Genomic DNA, 24,616 nt, shown 5'->3' with positions numbered 1-24,616 from the left:
ACAAGGCACGAGGGCACGAGGGCACAAGATACACCGGTGTATGAAGTAGCTCAAGGTCGACAGGTAAGTCGCGCTATAGCTGCGGACTTCGCAGAGACAGCTTGAAAACTGGCTTCTTTTCGCTCTCCCGGTATCTGTCCATAGGTCTTGCATCGACGCTGCAGATGAGCTCCACGGACTGAGCTGCAGCTACTATATCCGCTTCCTGGACAAGGCGGAAACTTTAACAAAAAAATCTCTGCCTCTCCCGTAAACGAGAGTAGAGTAAGCATGAAATGTTTACGGGCCTAATATCATCTCGGTGGACACCCGAACCGCACCGTACAGGAAGGGAGGGACGCCACCACCCGTTCAGCGCGATGCCTTGCCATTTGAACGCAAGGTTTTTAGAGGAAAGGAAATGGCGCAGTAATTCTCTGCCATCTCGGTGGACACCCGAACCGCGCCGTAAAGCAAGGGAGGAACGCCACCACCCGTTCGGCGCGATGCCTTGCCCTTTGAACGCAGCGCTTCTCCCCCGGATCACGTACGACAACGAAGTGCAACATGGCATTTATGTGCTTTTTGCACGCGTTATTAGAAATCGGAAATTATGATTCCGTGCATTATCAAACCCACAGCTCCACTGATATCTTGATAAACATTGAGAAGGCACTGGCAGCAGTTATTTTTTGTCTCGTTTGGAGACCAACCGGCGCTTGCATGCCGGTCGCGTAGGAGGGCTTAGAGAGTCTCGTTAAATCTCGCTGTCTCTCGTACGCGTAAGGCTAAATGGAGGAAGACGATCCTCGTGTCACGTGACTTTTAATGACGTCATTCCAAAATGGCGTTTGTTTAGGTACATTTCTGGGTACTTTTTGTTGCAAAATTAGGTAAAAATGGCGTCGCAAAATTTATGAAACGTCCCTAGCCATAGTTTCTAGGTCGCTGGCGTCTCCACGGTTGCCACGGTGACCATCGTTGTCATCGCCAACGCCACGGTGGTTTGTTGACATGGCTGCGATGGCTGTTTACCGCGCGGTGCATTGACGTGTGGAGTAAGTGCTGCCGTGAAAGTCATCAAAGGTTGGTGCAATGACGAGTAATATTGACCGCGCTAACGTCCGGACTTGTACCCCAGTGCCCTAGTGTTGTCTTTATTATGCAAGTTTGCAGTGCGACCTGTTCCAGCCGTGGTATGATATCGGAAGCCCCTAGAGACGTTTAGCAAGGCGGTGCTTGACTGAATTTGAGGTCACTTCAGTTCTCTTCGGCACCTTTCGGTATTGTATCTAGTGTTTGAACATTGCCTCCTCTAGAAGGAGGCAATGGTTTGAAGCATTGGATGAGTGTCGAAAATTATGTTTCCTTGTGTTGCGCGTAACTGATTCTGACCTCTACGTACTGATAGGATGAGCTCGTATGCATAAAAATGGTGGGTACTGCGAGCCATTTGGCAGTTGCGGTACATATATGCTATGTTCCTGGAGTCCTGCATGTGTGCCCACCGGCGACAAACTATGCTAAAAAAAAAAAAATTTAAATGCGGAAGAAAGGCGGAATGGACGTATACACGCTAGCCTAAAGGACAACACATCTTCCGTCATAATGTTTGATATGCCTGCAGTGTCTACCCACCAACTAGCCAAGCTGTAATGGATTACTTCGCGTTGACACCCATGTTGCGCAAAGCACACGGTAGGCCACAGCTGCTTTGTACGACGCCGTAGCGTTGCCCACGGAGAGACTTAATTCACGCAACTCGACGCATCGTGCCACATGAACTGTACGCCGCTTTCTTCGCTGATAGGCGTTTAGCAAATGGCGTAGTATGGTCACACCACCGAACCTTTGAATATCTAGAAAGCTGCTTTTCTTTTATCTATTTGGTGAAGTGTTTATATTCATTTAGAACGTGTGGTTCTTGGTGTATTTCTTGTAACGTTCAGCATTGGAATAAAGCCAGACAAGGCCGAAACTTGTTTTGCTTGCTCTGTCATTTCTGTAATGGTTTGTGATGAAGTGGGAGGCTTGACTTAGGCTGTCAGCATCTGCGTAGCCAGAGTGGCCCTTGGGTTTGTTTAGGAACGATGCTGGGTTATTGCAGGGTAAGTAAAACACAACACAGAGAGAAACGTAAACACTCCGGATGATCAGTTTCTTGCACTTTCTGTGTGTTACATTTTCTGAGCTTCAATTTCTAGACGCCGTGAATGCATTCCAAATTTCACAGCTGTTTTTTCTGCTGCAGCAGTTAGTAAAAACACAGACTGATAGGCAAGTTGGTATGACATAATAAGGCAAAAACAGCAGACCTGCATAAGGAAGATGCTGCGTGTTGTCTCATCTTCCTTCATCCTTGTGCAGGGTACACTGTTTTAGCCTTATTAGTAAAAGTATGTTGTACAGGGACGTTGGATTCCATGCATGCCGTAATGCGCTGCATTAACATTTGTAGCTAGAAGGGTTTCTTTTTGACATTAGCATTGTATAAGTGAATATAATTTGTGCGCATACATGAATAGCATGCTGGCTTGGCCTTATGTAGGCCACTGCATCATTACGAAGTGTATGAGGTGTCACATTAATTGCGCGCCTGCTTTTACTGCACGTTGCCAGTTTTGAGGGGAAAATCTGTTTTGTGTGGAGTCAGCAGTGACTAGGCAAGCGACCTTTAAATGCAAATAAGCTTGCTCCATAGATGGGAGCTCTGTGGGGCAATGGACACACACACAAAAAAAGAGTAGCCATGACCTTTCAATATAAAGTTAAGAAGCAGCATAAACCAAACATCAACACGCCATGCATGTGACATGCTTCTCTGCATACAGTGAAGAGCTTAAAAATGCATGAAATGTAAACATGGCTTGTCTGCTTATATTTGGTTGTTCCTTTTAGAGGGAAGCATTTTCACAAATTTTTCTCTGGTTTATGGCAAACGTCTAAAGGAGTGTGGGATTTCAGTAAGGAAACATTTACAGTTGGCCACATAAGTTTGAAGTATTCAAATTAGAAGGTCTGAAAAAGCTCTGTGCCTTTTCTTTCTAGCTGCATTCTAATTTTCATTCTTCGCTTGCCATGCTGCTGAATGGGTGGGTCTGCTGGTTCCTGAATTACTGTTTTTGTAATGTGCACAGTCAGAACATATGTATATCACGAGTATGAGGCAACATATTTAAAAGCACAATGTGAAAAGAGCTTGTGGATACATTTTTGAAGGTTGGCAGCTCAGTTCGCTGATATGTTTAGGTGCTTTTTATATTGTCAAGGCCCAGTAGGTATTAAAGGAGTAGAGACAACAAAATTTTAGTTGTTTCTTTCGGTTAGAATGATGCGCAGTACTTTAGAAAGACTAGACAGCTGCATGGATTGCGACAAGAGGCAATATATTTATTATTGCATTTTTTCTCTCGCACTGCTTTAGCTTAAACAACCGAACGACGACTGTGATGTCAGGGATGTGTTCAGGTCATGTGAGGCATACAAAGACAGCAGTATTGTTGCAGCTTTGTTCATTGTTATTTGCATCAACTCGTACACAAACCTGTCTAAGAGTTGGAGTCACATAAAGTGAACAGGCAGCGATTATATCTCTTTTTGCATGCCTCATGTGACCTGAACATGTATCTGACTTCAGAGCAGTCATTCGGCTGTTAAAAACCGAAACCAGATGACACGAGAAAAAAAATTAAATTGTAAATTATTTAGCTGACAAAGTTAAAATCCACATGGTGGCTTGTGTATAGCATTGCCTAGTGCATCACTGTAAAGAGAAATGTGCATCCAAAAATTTGGTTTCTCTACTCCATTAAAGATGTAGCCCATGAAATGTTTGTGGCAGACCTTTGAGTTCATCATTCTTTTATGAGTTGTGAAACTGGCTCACTAGAGTGTAGCATATCAGGAGTCAGAGTGTTACTGGAGTACTCTGACCTCATGGTGATTAAAATAGAAGAAAACTAGTTGAGTCCACAAAGAATGAGGTGCTCCTTTCAGAAGCAGAGCTGCTGTGAAGAATGTTCTATGAAAAGACAACCATCAGCTCTTTGCTACATTTCAGGTTATTATTTTCTTGAAGACCTAGTAATGGGTATTACAGAAATGATAAGAGGTATGTTACAGAAATAATTGGTACCTGCATATTAGCACGACAAGGGGTGACTAATAGAATTTTTGTAGGGGTCTATAGAATTTTGCCTCCATCGAAATGCGACCGCCACAGCCGGGATCGAACCCACGTCTTTCAGGTCAGCAGCCAAGCACCATAACCTCTGAGGCACTGCGGCGGCCAGTGATTTTCTATTACTGGCCCTCGGTACGGTGGGTTCACGGTTTTGCGGTAGAAATGTTATTGGTGTATGCCTGTTGTGCATATATTGGCTGAATATTTTTGTTCAAATTAGTGCAAAATTTGTGAGTTCTTTTTTCTCTTAAAATCCACAATTCATACTGTGGCAGCTGTTACACTTGTATGACACCTTGATAAAACTAGCCAAAAATTATCAGGTCGGCCTGTGGTGGAACCGCGACGGGGACTATGTGAAGTGGACTATGGACAATCACTTCACCGGCAGCCTATGCGAGTACCTCGCCGAAACTGGTCTCCACACCTTCTTCTAACTTTCTGTAACCTACATTCCACTCCCCCTTTTCTCAACTTATGCCTCACGGCAGACTACTCGAATAAAAAAAAAAAAGTGTGTAGCAAACCAAGAAGGGCATGGGACAATTATAGTAATTTAGATGGAGTGGGGAAGTTGTCTATCGTTAATTTTTAGATTGCAGATATAGTAAAAGTAGACGATACCTAGGCAACATGTAAGACATAAAGCAGAGACCTGGACTTTTGGTTGCTTATAATGTGGTCAGCCGTTGCCCCGCCGCAATAGCTGAGTGATTAGGGTGCCCGCTGCTGTTCCCAAGGACGGGTTCGATCCCAGTTGTGGCAGCTGCCTATCAGTGGAGGCGAAATGCTAGGCGCCTGTGTACTGAGTGACATCAGTGCTCGATAAAGAGCCCCATGTGGTCAAAATTAATCCGTAGCGCTGCACTATGACGTTCCTCATAACCCATGTTGCCTTCGGACGTTAAACCCCATATTCTATACCATACCATAACTTTGACGTGTTCTGTGTGCTTTACCATTTAAGCTGCAGTAATTGCTGAGCACTTGTTGAGTTTTCATGAGTATTTTTATGTGCAAATGCACAATGTGTGACGGGGTGCATATCGACAATTACGTACGCATGGCACTCATGCTAAGACTGGCGTGCATGTGAATATTCGTGTCCATCGTGTAAATAAACGGAAGTTGCATAAATAGTGAACTAAATGTAGTGTCAAAATGTCTGTGAAGAAAAAATTCTCATGTTTGCATGTGCTGTTGAGTCATTTTGATTGTAATGGCAAGCGTGGTTACGTTCAAGATTGCAGCAATATCTCGGCACATTATGATTTTGAATGGTAAAATTTTGTCTGTCTTGCATCCGTTGCAGTTTCAAGTAAGGTGGACGCACACAGTTTCAGCATTGCTGCCAACATGATTTGTGTGAATGGCTTTATTGTACACTGTTGGGAGTAAGGCTTCTAGTCCATCCGAAGTGCTCTGATGAAAAATACCTTTTATAATGGTACTTGTGGTTTCATGTCATTAAAACTACACTCAAATAATAAATAATGTGAGTTTGAGCTGCATAAGTGAAAGTTATGTGACCGCTTTGTTCATGACAGTACATTTGGTTCGGTTCAATCCGCTACAATGATAGAAGACCGTTCTGCTTTGAAACAGCAAATTGACATGCATTGACATGGGATGAGCAACAAGAGAGAAAGCGTACATATTGTTGACGATGCAATGTTGACCCTTAAGTGCCCCTGTTACGTTTTCAGTTTTGTTGCCTTAAATTTCTTATGGTCGCACTGAGCTACCCGATTTAGAAAACTGCCAAAAAATAGTCGCACGTCCTAGCTTCAGTCAAAACCAAGGAGAAGAAAACATGCATATTTATATTTTCGTTTTATTTTTATGAATCAATTTTGTTGGCGTTTCCTTTGAATGAGTGTGTTGATTTTCGTCAACTGCATAAATGACTTTCTTATTTATGTTGCAATTTTTAACGTTTAATGCTTTTTTTTTCTAGTTTATTGCTGGTTTCGGCTATTTATATTTACTTTTCTTTGAGGGAACGCGCAATGATGATGATGGATGGATGGATGGATGGATAGGAGCGCCCCCTTTGAAACGGGGTGGTGGCAATTGCCACCATGCTCAGCTTTTCTTTATTTATTATTTTTTTTTGTTTACTGTGTTGGCAATTCTCATTAAGATTCTCCATCAACTTTGCCTACGGTTTCCTACTATTCTAACCTTATGCCACATCTCTGCTTTTCAGCCACCAATCCTCCAATCGCTTTTTGCTGACTTCCACTGCAGATTTATTTACATGACCATTGTTATCTTTAAACCCTAGGGCCTCAGAAAGAGTGACTGTGCCTGCATCGACATCCGGATGGATACCATCACATTTGATTATGAGGTGTTCAATTGTTTCCACAGATCTACCACACACTGCACATGTGTCATCTTCTTCGTTAAATTTCTTTTTGTAGCTGCGCGTTCTAAGACACCCTGATCTAGCTTCAAAAAGTAGGGCACTGCCTCTTGAGTTATCATAGAAAAATTCTTTCCTGATCTGCCTTTTACAGAATCGATATAGTTCTACACTATGTTTCTTTTCCATTGAATTCATCCAATTTTTAAGTTCCGCGTTTTTAACCTGTCGTTTAATGCTCTTTCTTTCTCCGTCCTCATGACCGGCATACTTACTGGTTAGTTTTCTAGTTCTTTTCCGCCACTGTGAGTCAACGTTCTTTCTGTATAAATATTTAAATACCTTAGCTGCCCATCTGTTATCGTCCAATTTCCTCAGGCGTTCTTCATATAGTATTTTACTCTTAGCTTCCCGTGCCTCGAACGATGCCCAGCCCATATCCCCTTGTACTGCCTCGTTTGTGGTTTTGCCGTGGGCACCTAGTGCTAATCTTCCAACAGCTCTCTGATTTACGTCTAATCTCGACTGAACTTCTGCCCTTAAGCACAGAACCGCATTGCCGAAAGTAAGTCCCGGCACCATTATTCCTTTCCAAATACCTCTTAGTACTTCATATTTGTTGTACCCCCATAATGCCCTATGTTTCATTATCCCGGCGTCTCTTCGTCCTTTTGCCCTAAGAGCCTGTTCATGCTTTTCCGTGTATATCTGCCCTTCGTTTAGCCATATCCCGAGGTATTTGTATTCGGCCACTTTGGGTATTTCGTGGCCTTGTATTGTAAGCACCTGATCAGTTGTATCGTTAAAAATCATCACACCTGATTTAGTTGCGCTAAAACTGAATCCTAGAGCGTCTCCTTCGTCTCCACAGCAATTAACCAAAGTTTGTAAATCTTCCTGGCTATCTGCTAACAGTACAATATCGTCCGCATACATTAAACCCGGGAGTCGCTGCTCAACTACATTTCCGCCTAATCTGTACGATAGATTATAACCCAGATTACTTTCTTCTAGCCTTCTTTCCATATTTATCACGTAAAGCATGAACAGCAGCGGTGATAGAGGGCAACCTTGCCTTAATCCTTTGTGCACCCCTACAGTTGTGGTACTTTTTTTCCCTTCCCATGTAATTTCAACTTCATTATCTCGGTAGATTTCCTGTAGAAAATCAATTACCTCATCACCAATACCTAAATCTTTCAATATGCTCCACAGGAGTTCCCTGTTCACGTTATCGTATGCACCGCTTATGTCTAGAAAGGCTATAAACAGAGGTCTATTTTCCGCCTTAGCTATTTCTATGCATTGGGTAAGCACGAACAGGCTATCATCTAACCGCCTACCCCTTCTGAACCCATTCTGAAGTTCTCCGAGTATCCTATTCCCTTCTACCCATGACTGCATTTTTAATTTCACCGCCTGCATTGCCAGCCTGTACATAACAGATGTTATCGTAATCGGACGGAAGGATTTTATGTTCATCTTATCTCCTTTCCCTTTATAAATCAAATTCATTTTACTCTGTCTCCAGCTGTGCGGAATGTGCTGATTTGTTATGACTGCCTCCAATGCTTTTATCAGCGCGTCCTTGCTTCTTGGGCCAAGTTCATTAATCAGCTTAATTGGAATTTCGTCTATCCCTGCGCTAGCGCTCTTACAGCGCCCCCTACAGTCAGTTAGCAAATAAGAAAAAAACAACAACATGGCGGTTGTTTACGTACGTTCGAATCGCGGTCCGCGGCTGTTGCGAGTGAAGTATTCGTCGGTGTCTCGTCTTTGTGGCGTGTGTAGTTCTTTAAATTTGCCCCTTTTTTGTTTGTGACCAGTAGACCGCCTATGGAATGCGTGTTTACCTCCCATGCGTCCCTAAAGGTTCAAACTCAAAAGAAAACATTCGACAGGTTGGCGTCACTTACCTTCTCCCTAAAGGTGAGTGAGCAGGACGCAAGCCCGCGCCGTCCAGTACTGGCGTCCCTGATCTGGGTGTTTCCAGCTCATTCTGGAAAATATCTGTGCATATAACTCTTGTTATAATCATCACGATGCAGTGCGTGGGCTGTGATATGTCGTCACATTGACTTTCTCGTGATGCAAGGGTTGGAGAACATTGCAGCATGTCGTTTCCAGCCCGCCTTCGATCCTTCAAGACTGATCTGGACACCGAATAGTGACAGTACCAGTTGACGACTGTTGTGGGTGCGAGGTGGCGTAGATCTGCTAGATCACAGAGAGAAGCAATTGCCGGCAGAATAATCGCAAGACTAACCCACCTGTGGCTCGCAACCACCTCAGTGGACTGAAAAATGCTCGGGACAGAGCGAAGCAATAAAGCTGCACGGTGCGAACGCTATAGATACGTTGCTTACGTCTCATGTAGTACCTATCTGAATTAAATGTTCTGGAATGCACTGGCAGTGTGTACTTCTGCTCTTGGGGCCGAGTCGTCCTTCATGGCGCAGAAAGAGTGCTCTGAACACATGTGCATACGCTGGGCGGCGCACCTTAAAAATAAAATTGTTTCCATGTTCACTGCATGTTTTCAAAGGCACATGAGTTCTAAGGTAATCCTCTGAGTTCTCGTTCTGCTGGTATAGTCATATTTGGTCTTTGCAATCAATGACTCTGTGCCCACATACTGTCAAAAAGCAAGATTTGTCAGATCTTTCTCAGCCAGAGATGATGTGCTGGCATGCATAAATTGATATATAGCATCGTAATAGTGTGACACTGAACACTTTATTAAGATGTAATAGCAAGTAATTTCGATGTTTGTGTAAGCCAGTGTATTTGCCTTCATTGAAAAAGATATTCAAGAAAGTGTTTTGGTGTTCGTATGAGGCGGGACAGAACTTGTCTATACAAAGTATGTGATAGCCAAGTGCTCAGGGCCAAATGTCACCTATCACTGCCTCTCGCTGGGGCAGGTGGCTCTCTGGAATTCTTTACTTCAGCATACTGCAAAACTAAAATATGTGAAGAGCTGCGCTCAAATTTCGCTTTACCGACTGTAGTTATTGGCTGTTGATTTTTTTTTTTTGCACGTGGTTTACTGCCGATACAATAACACACATGGCTCAGTCTGTGCATTGTACTGCGTGCTACTTACTGCATGCAATGCTTCAAAAGCAAGGGTTCGGGCAAGTTGTTTGTTCTAGTTAAGGTTGGTCGCCGAACAGAAAGGGACGACACGGGAACCAGACACACAGCACCGACTGTTGAGATTTCTGTCAGTGCTGTGTGTCCGGTTCTCATGTTCATGCTGTCTTTATTTCTTTGCAATGTGACCAACCTTAGCTTCAAAAGCAGTCTTCGCACTATGTATAGGGAGGGTGCACAGAGAGGGCCTGGTAATAAGCGTGCTCATTTTGTGCTCGTGTCTGTGTACAGCACCTGGTGCTAACTGCTCGCTATACTGCACATTTCAATTTAGGTGCCAAATGTACAGTCTTTGTCAAAAGTTTAGAGCCCAGGGGGTTTGCTTCTAAGCCTCGCAGTGGGACTCCTGTAACATTCGTGGTCGTCCTACCCATTGGAGGAGACAGGACCAGAAATCACCTTACCTTCAGGAAATTTGGAGCGCTGGAGATGCATTACGAACCAGACAGTGTGCTTCAGAAGCAAACCCTCTGGGCTCCAAACTTTTGACAAAGGCTGTACTTCCTTGTGATGCAGTGTGTGCACACCAGGGAATGATCTCGCATTTTGCATGGTACAGCGAGTACTCTTTTCCTTAACATGTAACAAACTGTAGCTGTCTTTCAAAAATATCATTTTAGTGCATCAGCATCAGAACCCCCCATGTTGGAATAATCCGTCGGTCTGAAGCCTCAGGTGACAGAGTGGAGGTAGTGAAATCCACCTTCACGAAATTGCAGGGAAGAGGGAAGAAGAGAGGGCGGGAGGAGGCGGTTGGCAAGCGGTTGCAAATCTGAGTCGAAGGGTGGAGTGGATGTGTCACTGATGGATGGGATTTCATCGGGTGAGTGGAGTGGGGGTGTCACGTAGTGATTGATGGTACCCATTCGTACAGTCTTACCCTGTCAGTGGCTGCTCGGTCCAGCAGGAACATAATGCTAACTTTGGCTTATGAGGTTTAACGTCCCAAAGCGACTCAGGCTATGAGGGACGCCACAGTGGAGGGATCCAGTAATTTCGACCAACAGTGGCCCTTAACGTGCTCCGACATCGCACAGCATCTGGGCCTGTTGTGTGTCACCATCGGAATACAACTGCCGCAGGCGTGGTCATACCAGCGTCTAATGGAATTTGTTTAATTTTGTCGTTACACTCACAGTAAGATTAGTCTTTCCCAAGTACAAGTTGTATTTAATGTCAGAGTCCAAGGAAGGGCAGCTTTCCAAAGCCACAGCTGGGCTTGTACAGTGTAATTAAGCAGCATTAACATCCTTTAGAATCAATTAACGTGTTTGTACTATGATTACACAGTGGACACAGTATTTATCAAGGCAAACAATGGCAGCGTATATATGCCTGCAAATGTTTAAATCAAGAATAGTATCTGCTAGCTTATTAAAAATATATCATTTATAAAATGACCGTCCAACTTCTCAGAAGTACCAAATCTGTGGAGAAATACAAATTGCAGATTGCCAATATGCCTAGGAAAATACATTTTGACTGTCAAAAAAGGATTAGGAGCACTTTATTATTAACTACGCGAGGATTGTGGAAAGATGGGTCGGGTCACACCCAATAGTGCAAAACATGAACCCTTGGAAAAGATGCGAAGTTGTGGCGCCTATGCACTCATATGCTGTGCATAATGGGCTGCCTTGCATTACCATACCTGTCCAGGTAGACTGCCACAAGTCAATAAAAATCTCCGATATATACAACCACAGTTTTCAGTTAGGTAGACATTTTATTTGTGACATTCTTAATCTAGCTGGCAGGCTATCAACAGCCAGAGGTGAATGTGACGTGCAGGATGAAACAGGTGCCATATGTGGATACTGGAGTAAATGTGATGTGATGAGCCTTGGGAGCATTCCTCTTCACATGGCGCCAGGCAGTCTTGCGGCCACATAATACAGCTGACAGTGCTTCATTCTATAACCTGTAATACTGCAGTTACTTGCATCATGGATGCAGTTTCTTGTGGGAAAAAATTAGAATGGTAAGTTTGGTGCATTTATTACATGGTGTAAAACATGGTGTGGTCAGTTGAACTTTCCCCAGATTTTGATGATTGATGTAGGGAAAGCATTTATTATGCAAATGCATCCATTATTTAAGTAAATATGGTGTACAAAAACCTGGAATGGAAACAGAAATCAGCATCTGCAGGATTGAAACAAATTCCTAACAACTTTGGCGCAGCACCATACCCATGACTGCCAAGCCACATTTTAGCCCCTAGCCTTTCACTCTACACTGTCCTTAATCTGTTCATTCCCAATGGGCCAGACATGAGGCCGTATGGCACTCGGGTATCCGTATCTGCCTATATGGACATGCCACGTTGTCTACTACACAGCTTTTTAAACACTTGTAGCAACAGTGTCAGTTTTCTCAGAAGCATGAAACTTTGTTACGATTAGTTTTATGACACACCCAGCACATTAACAGGCATTCTAGCCAAATTATAATTTCGTTGCAGTTGGGCTTTGAAGCATTTTTCATTAATGAGTAAAAAGGAAATGACATTAACTGGGCACTATATGTTTCATCTAAGCTGCCTTCTCGACAAATAGGGGCATTTTAGAATTTCTAGGCAACAAAGTTGGCACAGTGTTCCCATCACACAACAGAAGGCTCATTGCTTGGAAGGCTGGTGGAGAGACACTGTGTAAGAGCCAAGCAAGTTCATTTATGAAGTGCTTTATCATGTGAGGGAAGGCTATTCACGGCTGTTTCTACCATGGCAATATAAGTTCGTGTCACAAATTGCACCAGCAATGTTCTGAAAAATGAGTAATACTGTTTTTCTGTTGCAGCAGTATTCTGTTTGCAAAATAAGATGAATAGTAGTTTTGCGCTGCAGCTTTCAGTGTGCAAGATGACAGCTACGGCTTAGCCTTTTGTCAAGAATACTTTTTCTCATATGCATTGCAGAACTGTAGAACCACATATTGTCAACTGTCCTAAAAGGCAAGGTGTGTTGCTGGGCGAGTTGGTTGGGGTACATCTTGAGAAAAACAGCACTTGCAGACAAAGGAAACGAGAAGGACACACAACAGCGCTGTTTTTTTTTTGTGTGTCCTTGTTCTGGTCCTTTGTCTGCAAGCGCTGCTTTTCTCAAGATGTCCTAAAAGGGCGGTGCACTGTGACAGCACGACGCAACAAAGAGGAATGCAGCATGGAGCGACACTTCATACTAATTTTATTGAAGAGCGCATGCCTCTATGAGTGAATCACATGCAGACAAAATGAAATCAAGCAGGGATGACGAAGAAATAAAATTATAGTGAATGCAAGGCAGGTATGAACAAGAAAATGAGTGCACTAATTTCCCAAAGATGAAAAATGTTTGCCAATTGTCAGAAGTTCTCTGTTCCAGAGAGGGCGTACTCACACAAGCAGATTCTGAGTAGGGAATGAGGGGCCTGAAATATCTCAATTTCTTAATTGTCGGGTTTAACATTCGGGAGCGGCACATGGGCTATGAGGGACGCCATAATGGAGGTCTCTGGATTAATTTACACCACCTGGGGCCCTTTAATGCACGCTGACTTTGCACAGCACATGGCCATCTTTGTATTTTGCCTCCACTGAAATGTGGCCGCCATGGCCGGATCAAACCCACAGCCCTCGGGTAAGCAGTCTAAGAACGCCAGAGCCACTGAGGCGCCGTGGCGGGATGAGTTCTCCATTCCTAGGAGGAAAGTTTCGGGAAAAAGGAATGACTAGAAAAGAAATACCAGAGGCCTGTAGTGTACCGTCAATGGTGCTGCTTGATATGGGATATGATGGCGCACCTTTCTCATGACCATGTGGGCTTCAAGAAAATTAGCAAATGGCACTCCTCTTCCCTGCTGTGTCTTGAGCTTGCTATGCTAAAGCACTTTGTCAGAATAGCCTGCCAACTAGCTCATAACATAATCCTAATCCCTCACCTGAAATCTGCCATCTTCAGCTGGCAGGGCCTACAAATGCCAGCACAGTCAAATGCTACTTTCTGGCTGCTCTGCATCTGACACAAGTGTAGCTCCATTATAGCAACAGCATGCATGTGCTTGCACATGTGCACATGCGTTGCATGGTCAACACGTACTTGTGTACATGTTGTGGCAAGCCTCGCACTGCTCACAATGAAGCTCACAGCCACTGCACGATTTGCTAGTTCTTTCCACTGTGTGCTTGAAGTTCACCAAACTTTGTGACTTTACATGCCACTGGCCATCTCCCACTCTCTCAGTACTGGACTTAGAAAGCTCAATCCCCACTTTATGCTTCCTAAATAGGGCAGATTTGCGGTGGTCTGCTCCTCCTTTGACACCTGTTGTAAAGTTTTTCGGATGTGAAATTGAAGAGTACTTTGATTAATGTATCCAATCACCCATTTACCTTGCCACCAAAGTGAGAGTACTTCAGTGCCTTGACTCCAAGTGATTATTTGTTGTTAATCCAATGTACTGCCGATAGCAGTAAGCCCACTGACATGCCCTCTTTGCGTATGTTTTCTCAAAATTTCTGACAAAGCCAAAGGCAATTAAGCTGATGCTCTTTGGAGTGGATACCAAGAAGTGCAGGGAGCAACTGTTGAGACTCAGTCTCATCTGTCCACTTCATCAGAGTGTGCAGCATGTCCCTTGTTGTACTCCTGCAGTCCTTGTTTGTGACTGTATTCAGGTGCGTGCTCCAGTTGTGTAGCACCTGCCAGCTGCAAAGCAGTCGACTCCTCAAGGGACCCATCACCTGCTCCCATGCACTGCCACAAACAGGGGCATCATCAGACATAAATGCCTGACATGGTATTGTGTTTTTTTCTTTGATGGCCTCGAAAAACCTCACCACAGTGCCCGTGTTCACCCTTTTTGAAATCAAGTAGGCACACGGGATACCAAAGGCATCTTGAGAAATTGTGAGCAGGGTTGTCAGTTGGAGTTAGTACTTATTTATGCCATGGGTGGAGTCAGTGCACAGTTTCGCTGCCCCCAATTCATAAAGGAGCTCTCGTTGTGGGAGCGTCATTAATGCTAGCTCAAAGTCACCATCATGACTGTTGGGGTCACCCTTCTTCCTGTAATACAACAGTGGCGACTCATTTTTTGCCCTCATTTCTTCGACCCATAATTCAACACTCTTAAAATCGTCTGGATCTCTCTGCTCTGTTTTTCCAATCCTAAACTTATCTGCAATGTTACGGAGGTCCTTAGTGGTCACAAGTTGCATCCGTGGGCTTGATCCACTTGTACCTGCTCGGATGTTTGTGCACGATGGTTTTTTCTGGCATTCCTTCTGCTAACCGGCCTGAAAATGGTACAGAAAAAAACTGTTAACATCTCTGGTTCATCTGCCTACAGCCATGTAATAAAGTGACAAATACTTCTGGTCGGATTCCTTCGTCTTCCACTTTGTTCCTTTTCACAGGTGACACACAGTTCATCTTACTTTCATTTCACTTTTGTGACACTGCAAAGCACACAACAAAATGGTTGTTTCAAAGCCAGATGGACTTTATTTTTATGAGCTTGAGTGTTTAAACTTGCATACTGCAATGCAAAACAGGGAAGTTATATAAAGCGTGTTATAAATGCGGAATATAACAGCACTGAAAATGTGGACAAGAAAAGAATAAGGACAGGTGCTTCTCATCCTGTCCCATTTCATTCTGCATATTCAAAAAATGCACCGATTCGTCTGACAGCAACCTTTAAAGGAGTAGAGACACCAAATTTTTGAACGCGAACTTTGTTTCTTTGGACTTGTGCACAAGACAATAGTGTGCACGAGTCAAAATGTAGAATTCACTTACGCCAGGTGAATAATTTCTAAGTGAATATTTTTCTCATGCTGTTTCAGTTTCAACACCTGAATGACTGCTGCTAAGTCAGAGACAATTGGAGGGCATGCCAGTCATACATAAACTGAAATATAAATGCTGCTTGTTCATTTTTTTTTTTTTTTTGCGATTTCAACTCTTGTGCAGGCTTGTGTTTTATGTTAGTGGTTTTTGAGGAAAGGAAATGGTGCAGTAACTGCCTCAACCATGCCATGAAGGAAAGAAGGAGTGAAAGAAGCAAGAGAGAAAGGTGCTGTAGTGGAGGGCTCCGTAATAATTTCGACCGCCTGGGGATCTTTGGGCACTGACACTGCGCAGCACATGGGCACCTCTTGCCTCCATCGAAACTCAGCTGCCGCAGCCGGGTTCTAACCCGGGTACTCCAGCTTAGTAGCTGAACACTCAAACCACAGCCGTTCCTGCGAGCGTCACTGATGAAGTGCCAAAACAGCCAAATAATTCTAATTAATGAAAGTTCACTGCAGACGATCTGTCTTATGAGAAAAAACATGGCCATTATATAACCATTAGACTGGTGGCGTTGCTTTGATCAGCAACAAAATTCCTACGCTTTTGACAGGCAGCCAAAAAAAGAGGCTAGCATCGAGTGCAACTGTCAGTCATTCAAGACACGTTTCATAGAGCTCAAGCCGACTTCTTACGGATGAAGTTCAACGTCAGCCGATTGAGCGACAGACCTAGGATAGTCAATGAAACCAGCAGAAAAACAAAAGAACAGACATTGGAGTAGTTCAGTGCTAGACGACATTCCTAATTATGTTCAGTTTGAAAGACTGGACCCCTTCCACAAAGCATCTCTAAACTAAATGGCATGAAGTTCGTACAGACTGTGCTGTGCATGCAATGTGCCGTGGATCAATTGTTTTTCACCCTTCGATGCGACCAAGTAGGCTCAAGTGAATTGCACTACAGTCAGATACAACTCGAGAACGAAGTGGCAGATGGCCCTTAAAGAAGACCCCCCCAGTCAATGGCGTCAGCTGATTTTCATCAGTTAACCCAATTAAAGCCATAACTAATCCCCTTTCATCTGCCACCCTCCTGCAGTGCTACCCCCTAGGATTAACCATGACATCATGAGAATCGGTCGACGCCATTGGATGGCAGGCTTCCTTTGAGGGGCATTGGCCACTGGGTTCTTAAGCTGTGCCCTACTATAACTTCTTCCGCCCCCTCGTTTTGTGGGACATGCCTTCTCCCACTTTACAATAGGCATTTTCGTGTTGTCCCACCTCTTTTGTGCCATAGATGCATCGCAGAAGAATAAAAATCATTGAAATGATCACTCGAGTTAATGAGCAATATCTTCCCCCTAAAATACATTTCTATTGCACTTTCGTCTCCCATTTATGAAAGGTTGGTGGAGTGTAGCTTCTAAACGTTTTCACATTCCGGTACAGTCAACACAGCATGCACAAATGCTTTGTACAAGAGGAGTGGCTAACCTGCAAGCCCTCTGGCATCATCCTGGGACAGCCTTTGGTGGCAGGCCTCATTGAAGTGTCCGTAGTGTTTCTTTTGAAACACTACATATACCTTGCCCTCTTTCTCCATGACCTCTAGAGTAGCAAAGCAGTGTTTGCTGATTTTGCAGCTTCCTTGCCCCTTTTCCTGCCTTTGGCGCTGTTCTATAGGAAGCTCTTCGTACGAGCCGGAATGGTGGCAGTGCAGGTAGCGTTTAAAAACCCTTGGTGCACATTCCTTCTTTCCTGTAGAAGCTATAAAATGGCAGCAAGTTTTGCTTTCTTCTCCGTCTTTCCAGGCGCAAAATCCTGAAACAGAAAGATTGTAAACATAACTAAGCACTCCACATAGTATTAGTTAATTATTAGTGTGAAAGCACAATTCCAAACGGTAAACCCCGAGCAAGATCCTGCGATGTGTATGTGGGTTTGTGCCAAGAGCATAGCAACGGCGACATAGCAACCACAGCCTCACAGCAGCATTGCAACATAGTTATGACACGATGCCAACATATGATGTTAAGTCCATGACCACTCATGACTAAAAAGAAATTTTTAAAAATTGAGGCGTGAACAAAGGTGGGCTCCATTTTGATAAAAACGTGTACACAATGATAGCACATGAATAACGGCATAAGGCATCCTTAGAAAGCCAACAGTAAAGTAACAAGACAAGGCAATGTTCATGAAATTCTGCTTTTGCACGTTTATAAAATTTCGGCAAAACTTCTCTGTCAATTTTTTGTGTATCACACTACTTTCATTTTTTGAAAAGCAAGGCCAAATTAAAGTTTGTACTTTTTACATACACTAATGAAAAATGCATGTGCTATGGAGTGGGCACATATGCAGTACTCTCGCACTACTACTGGCGCTCTGCCTCTGCCAAGTGCGCATGACAATCACAGATTTAGCTTCACATTTTTAGCCTTTTGCCTGCAGTGCAGAACTGCATTTCCCAGCTTTTTTATTGTTAAAAATTTATCAGTCATTCGCTTACTGTTTTTTCCTGCTATAGCGCATGGGGAACAATTTTTGGAGAAAATTATTAAGTTCAGGTTAAGTTATTACACGGACTGTTACATGGAAGTATTTCAATTTTACTACACCCTGCAAAAACTCATTCCTGCACAGCAACCTTTTACATGGCCTTGTCCTTTGACCACAAATTCAGGTCAGCGCTGTTGACTTCTAAAGGCAGAACAATGCTGGGCATTCTTCCTACACACTTCTGCATGTTGCGATTGCCATGGCTTCAGCGCTGCTAAGCCAGTGCATGCCGCGACAATGTTGTGTGTCCTGTCGAGACATTGCAGATGCCTGCAACAAAGCATAAGCAAGGCCTGTAGCAGCGAGTCTGCTGCAAGGACCAGTTTTTTTCCTGCAGTGGCCACTTTAAATATGAAAGAGAGTGCACTGCTTGTCACTTTGCTTATGGAGGAGCTAGGACGCCAAAAAAAAATTCTGCAGACACACATAAGACTGCTTACCAGCGAGAATGCCAAAGCATTAAAGTGCACAGTCATGCTATGTTGCAGAATGACGAGTCATGAGTGCAAGGCATGACTACGCAACTTTGTACAAACTCTGCACACCTTATGTTACTAGTAAAGTGCTGAGTCATGCTACACTTCAGAATGATTAGGAGTCAAAACTATGACTACCTAAACTTTGTACAAACTATACACCTTACATTACAAATAAGTGCAAAATGACTATGACAAGTCATGGCTTTCAAACGTTATAGTACGTTACGTTTCACATTTCACTCGAATGCCCGCAAAGGCTACCTCTGCAGATCTGTCGCACTAGACCAAGCCCATTGAAATCTTCATAGTTCCTTTAAAAAACGTGCATGTCATCGCTAAGTTTTTGTGCACAAAACCACGTGCAAGTTTCCCCAGGTGAGTGTAAGCCCGTAAATAAAAAAAAAAGAACGCGCTTTGTGTTTACAAACTTAAAATGCGCGCACTCGAAAAGTCAATAAACTGCAACTTTTCAATCGGTAATCTAAGCGCGCGACTGCATCCCGCTTTGGCCCTTTATTGCTTTAATCACAGCGTGCGTGCATGCAGACTTCGTTTCTTACCTTTATTAGAGTCGAAGACTAGATTCTCTTCCTCGAAGTCGTGGTGCCGTCGCAGGTCACGAAGGGCGACAAAATGCTTCGGACGTAAGTCGCACAAGAACGGCCGTGCCTTACTACATGTTGTTGTTGTGACTGGGAGAAGGATGCATGGACCTGCCTACTGGCTGGAGCCGAGTCACCACCGCTGCCGCGTGCAGATAGAGGAGAGATCAGAGGAAAGAGAAAAAGAAAAGATGCGTCGCAGCAACAACCGCGTCCTTCCCCATGAATATCCTTGATGGGTGTTTTTAAATTACTAGTATTGAAGAACGCCTTGTCGCAAACCGCTGAAGCAACGCCATCGCACGTGTCCGTCTCCATGCTCAAGGCAAAAAAATAAAAAAAAAACAAGCGAGCAAGAAATGCACCTTGGGATACCTTGGGATATTGAGCAAGGATTTTCAAGAAGAGTTGAGATTTTCCCTGTCGGTTGAAGCGCAGTGTTCCCCAAAAGTCCCCACAGAGTGACGTAGAGTAGAGCAGTGACGTCTGTTCTCGGTTGGCCAATCGTAACGAGGATCACCTTCCTCTGAATACGCCCTCCGCTCTCGTACGGTGCCCGGATGTTCTCGTTTCAGAGCCCGGATGACTGGAATTCAGTGCCCGGATGACTGGAATTCAGTGCCCGGATGACTGGATTTCAGTGCCCGGATGACTGGAATTCAGTGCCCGGATGACTGGATTTCAGTGCCCGGATGACTGGAATTCAGTGCCCGGATGAGTGGATATCAGTGCCCGGATGAGTGTATTTCAGTGCCCGGATGAGTGGATTTCAGTGCCCGGATGTTGGCGCTCGGTCTCGGCGTGACGTCACCACACTGCCGACAACGGGAGCTAAAAGCATTTCATGCTTAAAAAATATACCTATAGGTATCGCCGCCACCGGTCGATTCAACAAGCTGACTGCGATGAAGAAAATAGTTTTCAGGCCCGGATCTCCGAGTCTAGGCTGGAAAAATGATATCCCACTTTTAAATCGAATTTTATCAGCAATAAATGTGCCCTTTGCTGCGGAATAAACATCAAAATAGCCGCAGAATCAATTTTTACCCGTAAAAGTCTGATTCAGTCGTTCTTATTGTGCCATTAAAGAACGAGTTTTCATCCGGGACTTATTTCACTGCAGACCGACGTATGCCTTATTTTCTATGGATCAACGTGCACTTTATTCGAAACCAAATATATGCTCGCTATTTTGTTCCAGGCACAGAGACAGTGTAATCGATGTGGCGTGGTTTGCCAGGAGGAGTTTCCTATTAGTCGCGATAAATAAATCGAAGCAATGTCCTTGAGAACTTAAAGGTGCACTGAAGTTGATTCTGAACTTGTATTTTTGCCGCGGGAACTCGATCTAGACGTTCCTAGCATTCTTAGAAACAGTGACTTATTGCCCTGTGTGGCCGATTTCCCTAATTGAATCGAATTAACGTCCGGCTCTCGCCTTTTTTTTTTTAATTCTCCCTCGTACGATGGGCGGAGTCGACCAACGCGTGGAGCGCCTTTCACCCAGTCCCGTGGAGGCATTGCTTTCGCTTTATTTTGATTTTTAGGTTTCCATGAATAAATAGTTTCATTCGCAGATAATATAGCCGCAAAATAAGCCCGAAGAAATAAAAATACCCGCGGACTATTTGCTGCTACGGACTACTACGTATCACTCCGCCGATGGCAGAGCGGCAAGCCGCCACGGGACTGGGTGAAAGGCGCTCCACGCGTTGGTCGACTCCGCCCACCGCACGAGGGAGAATTAAAAAAAAAAGGCGGGAGCCGGATGTTAATTCAATTTAATTGGGGAAATCGGCCACACAGGGCAATAAATCTCGGTTTCTAAGAAAGCTCGGAACGTGTAGATCGAGTTCCCGCTGCCAAAAGACAAGTTCAGATTCCTCTTCAGTGCACCTTTAACTGGTGGCTCGAGAGTCAAAGAAAAGGACGTGACAGGAAGGTAACATTGGCACAGAACTTTAGAGATTGAGAAAACATTCACTTCTCCATGGCTGGGAATCATGGATAAATCGTAAAGGTGAATTTGACGATAATTTTTCAGATAATTCCAAATGGAGCGCTTTACTTTTCGGTGCTTGGGACGTTGTTTGGAAGACGAGATGTCGACGACAAAAAAACAAAATGTAAGCAATGGGCGATATTTTCTATTGCTGTCAGCAGGAAAGGCAAACGATGGAGCACATCTGTATCCACTGTAAACCCATCCAGCTTTCAATGCACGGAACTTTAGGTTTTAAAAGCTGCGAAGGTGCAGTCGGTCTTCCGAAAGTACGAATGTACAAAAAAGGAGATTGAAGTTGAAGTTCAAAGCTCATTTGAGACTCTAAAACAAGTTACAAAAATATACAGCGAGAGATCCCAAGACACAAGACCGCAGGTGGGACCACCCATGAGCATAAATTTCAATACAAAACTAATCAGAAAACAAAAGCTAAAAAGAAGATCAATCTACATGTATTATATTGCGAAGCAGCATACACAATAAATAACGAGGCAAATACATAATATAAAGTGCGAAACCAACAGATTTAAATAAAAGAAATAAGATACAGAAGAAAATACAATTGCACGCAGTAGGATGCCGTGGTACAAGGATAAATAACATTGCTGTAATGAGAATCACAAAATAAAAAGTAAAAGTTTTAATTTGTACTTAAACAGATAAATTTTATGAGTTTGCTTGATGTCCTAATTTAAATAATACTGAAATGATGCGATAGAAAATGTAAGGCATTGTTTCCCGTAGTTAGTTCTGACCTTGGGTTGTAGAAAGTAACTACGCAGCGCGAACCGTGTGACGTTGTTGTTCATGATCATGTCGGGAGGAAAAATGTTTAGCGGGAGTTGAAGACAAATAACCTTAAAAAATTGAATGCCGATATTATAAAAATAAAGGGCGGAGATGGGCAGAACCTTGAACAAAATAAGTGAAGGTGAGATTCGAGGGAAAGAGGTTATGATGCGTATATAGACGGATACAACTTAAGTCTGCAGTGAAGCTCCGCCCATATTTGGGACCAGCGCACAGAATTTCTCCGCGACCAAAAAGTAGTCCTTTGTTAAAGCTTTTCGCTTTACCTAAACAGGAAACTAATCACAATAAAAAAGCTATAAGCTATAGAATTCTGATACCTGGCTTGTTTAATAAAGTCACACGTTAAAAAACTGATTTCGTTTAGTGTCGCGGTTGGGCAGCGGACTAATACAAGACGCCTTGGACCGTAAACCAGTGTTAACAACTGCTGTTTTTTAACGATGTATCCTACTACAGCGTGCTTTTGGAGCTTTATTAAGGGCCAGAGAAGCATATGATAAACTTCACCCCAGGATGAGAAGCCATAGTTTAAATGGCTATGGATGAATGCGTGGTAAAGAGATTATAATGTATGCATAGGGAAATAACTTTGAGTTTGGATTAGTGCGCATAATCCAAAAGAAATTTTCTTGCAAGTTTCCGCTACGTAATAATGGAATCGGATGAATGATGGAGGGTCAGAATAGTTAGCCAGGTAGAGAAGGAGCGACAGAATGATTTCGAAAAAGACGTTTCAGCCCAGGTAGCACCGAAACATCGCGATAATGTTACATTTTTGTTATGCTCAAATGTTATTTCAATGTACTTAATGTCCTTTTTTTCTAATGATCTTGTAATGTTACATATAAATGTTCGAATAACCTTCCCCAAACATTCATGAAACATGTAAACAACATAAATGGAACTTTCTCGAAAATGGTAAAGCATGCCCCACACAAGCATGCACGCCTGCCAGTGGTGACGGCACACAGCTTACAACACTTTGCAAGAACCAACAACAAGAGCGACGCCTTCTCCACTACACTACAGCACAACATGCAACTCGTATTCACTCACCTCCAAACGGATATCATGCCGTCGAGCTTATATACTCGCTACTGCGGGATGTCCCATGAGTGATACGGGGGATGGGTAATAACTAAAGTTTTGTGACAAAATAATGGGGCTCTTCATGTAATCTATGGCGATTACTATCTAAGGGATGTGGTTACAAGGTACTGTTAGTTAAAAAACATCTTTACTCTAAGAATAGTGAGAAAATGTCTGGAAATCCATGCTCGAAATATATTTGCAATGTTGTTTTATATTTGCGACTCTAACATTATAATAAAATTTAGAAGATTATATTAAAACAATGTTTCTTTAGAACATGAAAGTATCGTTTCCTGTATAACTTATAACGTTATATGTTAATTTTTAATGTTAATGTAAAGTTACAATGCAACATGTAACATTACTTCAACTTAGATAACATTTTTATAAAACTATTCTAATTTTTGTGCTACCTGGGAGGAGCCATGCTCATTACATATGTGATAAAACTGTTACCAGTTCAATCTATACGGAAAGCTACAAATCATTCGTTTATGCAGTACGCGTATATATACCTGAGGAATGATGAAGTGACGGAAAGTTCGCTCCTAATGAAGGCTAACGAAGGACCTCGAAATGACAGTAAAGCGAACGATGAAAAGAAAGGCGACGTTAAGAGACAGAAAATGAACTGCGTGTATTATATAGCAATGCATGAATGATTGATATCCCAGCTGGAATTTAAATGATGGAATAGACTTTACCGGGACAAACGCGTTCCAGAGAGAAGACGACCGGTGGTCGCTTGGAGTAATATGTCCGTACAGCGGTCTGCTTTCCATTTATGTCACCCTCAAGCTCTAAGTCTCTGCAGGATGGCAAGAAACCATAATTCTCACCTTTCAAGACCTTTGCCCTTCCGTAAGTTCCAGAAGTAATTAAACTATCTGACCCGAAAAACATCTGACCAAGGCTGTGCGTACCGAGGGAAGGCGTATACGTCGTCGATGGGAGCGTAGGGTTAGCTGGGGGCACGCGGTTACAATATGTGCGAGGATACAGGAAAGTGCATGACTGGGGTAACGGTTCATCATAGAAAGATGCCCTTATTCCGCACTAGACTGCAGAGCCTAAGACGACGACGGTTGTCACCGAAAGGGTTATGTCCGACCTGTCCGAGCGTATACCTTGTAAAGACGCCATTCCACGCCTGAGATCTGCTGTCATTCACAACAACCTATCTCTGATTCGAGTATGCCCTGTCCGCATATGCACAAAAGCATGTATTCTGAGGACGGCCCTTCATGCGTTGCGAAAGCCCATTGCCCGCGCAGGTAGAATTCACGTGGGAAAAAAAAAGTATACCCTCGGCGGGATTCGAACCCGCAATCCCCGGTTTAGGAGACCGATGCCTTATCCATTAGGCCACGAGGGCACAGGGCACAGAGGATCATGAAGTAGTTCAAGGTCGACAGGTAAGTTGCGCTAACTGCAGTCTTTGCAGAAACAGCTGGAAAGCTGACTGAGCTGCAGTTGCTATGTCCGGTTCCTGGATGAGGCGGAAACTTCCTCATTGTTTAATTATTCCAAGAGCTGCGCAAGGGTTACTAGGGACAAATTGAAGTTGGCCTGTATAGTTTTATTACCACGCACTAA

At 43.5% G+C, this 24,616-nt stretch overlaps 2 long non-coding RNA genes and 1 other non-coding gene across 3 annotated transcripts; 1 reads left to right on the top strand and 2 right to left on the bottom strand.

Moving 5' to 3' along the window:
* The first annotated feature begins 8,088 nt into the window (after positions 1 to 8,088).
* On the top strand, positions 8,089 to 8,938 carry LOC149370963 (uncharacterized). Its single transcript, XR_016286473.1, has 2 exons — positions 8,089 to 8,402; positions 8,460 to 8,938. It is a non-coding gene; the product is annotated as an uncharacterized LOC149370963 (long non-coding RNA).
* Positions 8,939 to 11,668: 2,730 nt separating this feature from the next.
* Positions 11,669 to 19,594, bottom strand: LOC149370962 (uncharacterized). The gene is made up of 3 exons (XR_016286469.1): positions 19,069 to 19,594; positions 16,962 to 17,288; positions 11,669 to 14,963 (listed from the first exon to the last, which is right to left on the bottom strand). It is a non-coding gene; the product is annotated as an uncharacterized LOC149370962 (long non-coding RNA).
* Positions 19,595 to 24,322: 4,728 nt separating this feature from the next.
* TRNAR-CCU (transfer RNA arginine (anticodon CCU)) lies at positions 24,323 to 24,395 on the bottom strand. The gene has a single exon. It is a non-coding gene; the product is annotated as a tRNA-Arg (tRNA).
* Between the last annotated feature and the right edge of the window lie 221 nt (positions 24,396 to 24,616).

Source organism: Amblyomma mixtum, chromosome 1 (assembly GCF_055824585.1).
Source record: "Amblyomma mixtum isolate Tamu chromosome 1, ASM5582458v1, whole genome shotgun sequence".
Lineage (NCBI taxonomy): Eukaryota > Metazoa > Arthropoda > Arachnida > Ixodida > Ixodidae > Amblyomma > Amblyomma mixtum.
This window is presented reverse-complemented; position numbering and strand designations above follow the sequence as displayed.